Source organism: Schistocerca gregaria, unplaced genomic scaffold (genome assembly GCF_023897955.1).
Source record: "Schistocerca gregaria isolate iqSchGreg1 unplaced genomic scaffold, iqSchGreg1.2 ptg000581l, whole genome shotgun sequence".
NCBI classification, from domain to species: domain Eukaryota; kingdom Metazoa; phylum Arthropoda; class Insecta; order Orthoptera; family Acrididae; genus Schistocerca; species Schistocerca gregaria.
Window position 1 is genome coordinate 230,001 of NW_026061971.1, and position 2,500 is coordinate 232,500.

The 2,500-nt window shown below is 55.2% G+C and overlaps 1 non-coding gene across 1 annotated transcript in view; it reads left to right on the forward strand.

The window, feature by feature from the left end:
* The first annotated feature begins 2,377 nt into the window (after positions 1-2,377).
* LOC126315978 (small subunit ribosomal RNA) overlaps positions 2,378-2,500 on the forward strand; it is a 1,893-nt gene continuing 1,770 nt past the window's right edge. Inside the window, exon 1 of the ribosomal RNA XR_007556073.1 lies at positions 2,378-2,500. This exon is cut by the window's right edge and continues 1,770 nt beyond it. This is a non-coding gene — a ribosomal RNA (small subunit ribosomal RNA).

Genomic DNA, 2,500 nt, shown 5'->3' on the forward strand with positions numbered 1-2,500 from the left:
CGCTGCACCTTAACCTAAGTTACGCTGCACCTTAACCTAAGTTACGCTGCACCTTAACCTAACTTACACTGCACCTTAACCTAACTTACACTGCACCTTAACCTAAGTTACACTGCACCTTAACCTAACTTACACTGCACCTTAACCTAAGTTACACTGCACCTTAACCTAAGTTACACTGCACCTTAACCTAAGTTACACTGCACCTTAACCTAAGTTACACTGCACCTTAACCTAACTTACACTGCACCTTAACCTAAGTTACACTGCACCTTAACCTAACTTACACTGCACCTTAACCTAAGTTACACTGCACCTTAACCTAACTTACACTGCACCTTAACCTAACTTACACTGCACCTTAACCTAACTTACACTGCACCTTAACCTAACTTACACTGCACCTTAACCTAACTTACACTGCACCTTAACCTAACTTACACTGCACCTTAACCTAACTTACACTGCACCTTAACCTAACTTACACTGCACCTTAACCTAACTTACACTGCACCTTAACCTAACTTACACTGCACCTTAACTGTCACATGTAACGTCACAGGAATGTAGCTTTGCCTAACAGCAACCCTCTGAACATAGTTCACTGCTTGGATCCTCTGGTGTCATGTGTATTTCTTGATGCCATGGTGCGTACCCTCACATAAAGGTCTTTCGAGTGTTGCGTACTTTCTACACAGTCCCGCTAACCACTGGAAGGGTGTACCGCTACAGAACGAATATCGCCCTCCCCTCCTGCCCTTCCAAGCTGGTCGGTCAGGCGTTTGTTTGTGAAATGAGCCTTGCAGCTGTTCAGTTGCATTCGGTTGTCGATGCAGTCAGTGTACGTTGTGGTACGGCCTGTGTGGACTGTCCGCTGATGTACGCGTAACCCACACTGATCATCCGTCGTTACGTACTGAGTGACATAATGTGGCACATGCTTGACCGTACACCGGCTGCGCCCTACAATGGCGAATCATAAGGGCCATATGTTGTGCACGATGCTACTTGTCTCGTCTCCCCATTACAGCGAGATTGCACTGTTGTACGCCGTACAGACATGTGGTAAGTAGGTACGGACGAAAGTATTGCATGTTGGCCCCCCCCCCCTCCTCCCTCTGCCGGGAATCAGCGTGAGCCGTCTGTTGATGTAGCGACGAGGGTTTTCCTATTTAATCGTATTGCCCCACACAACATGATAGCACGGTGGACCGCGTTCCACATCTGCGACATGCTACAGAGGCCGGTTGACAGTCGACCGCGCAAGGGACATTGCACACGTGCGCGGACCATCTTCCACGTGTTCTCTCGTGTACATGCCGCAGTGTGTATGTGGGCTGATGTAGCGTGTCGTGACACATAACATGCAGGCATGCCAGAATCGTAGATTTCGCAAATGTAGATTGACGTATACGTTTGCTGCCAAAGATCCGCAAATGAACTGGAAATCAGTTGTTGAGCGGTTGTTCGCGCTGCAGGTGCATCGGTGATAGCGACGATCGGTACATCTGTGAACCGGTTGTTTCGGCGGTACCCGCCATGCCCCCGAACCTGAGTTGGCCATGTGGGTATGAAGCGATACGAGGCTGTGGCTTGGCGGGACAGTCCCCGGCCGGTGAGGGGGGGCCGCCCGGCGTGCTGGCCGCGCGCTGCGTGAGCGCACGCACTACAGCCGGCTGGTGGGGGGCGCCCAGTGGCAGGAGCGCCGGCCGACGGGCCCGGCTGGCGTCCCAGCTATGCGCCGGCGCACCCTGCGCGCGGCGCCAGGCGGCCAAAGTGGGTTCTGCCGAGCCCGGTGCGAAGCGCGGTGGACATCTGCAGTGTGCTGGTCCGATTGCGGACTGTGTGCGTTGAGGATGCGCCGCCGCCCGGCACTCGGCGTCGCGACGCCGTCTGCTGCTCGGTCGCCCCCAGCGGTTCTCGCTGGTGGTTTGTATCGCAGCTCTGCGGACGTGTTGGCGCGTGCGCTGTGCTGGGAGAGTTCGCTTCTGCACCCAAGTGGGGCTTTGCCCTTCTGTGGCGCTGGCGTTGGAGCTGCCGGTCACCGTAGGTGGCGCGTGTTGTTTCCCGCCGGCAATGCCACGACAGCACGCTCCCGGGCCTCTGTCGGCAGCGGCAAGCTCAGTTGGGAGCACGGGTGTTCGCACTGAAAGCGTCTACTCGCCTATCTCCGGGCGATTGCGCCTCTCTCGAACCCGACCAAGTACTTAGGACGGCGCTGCGCGCCGCCGGGACCTGAGAGGGTTTCGAGGTGTATCGTGCAGGGGAGCTCAGCCTCCTCCTGTTTGCAGAATAATTGAGCGGACGCTTGCGTGTTCGCGCGGGCCCTCGGGACACACTCCCGGGCGGCCGGCTGCTCAGCTCTCGTTGACGCAGCTCCCTGGTTGATCCTGCCAGTAGTCATATGCTTGTCTCAAAGATTAAGCCATGCATGTCTCAGTACAAGCCGCATTAAGGTGAAACCGCGAATGGCTCATTAAATCAGTTATGGTTCCTTAGA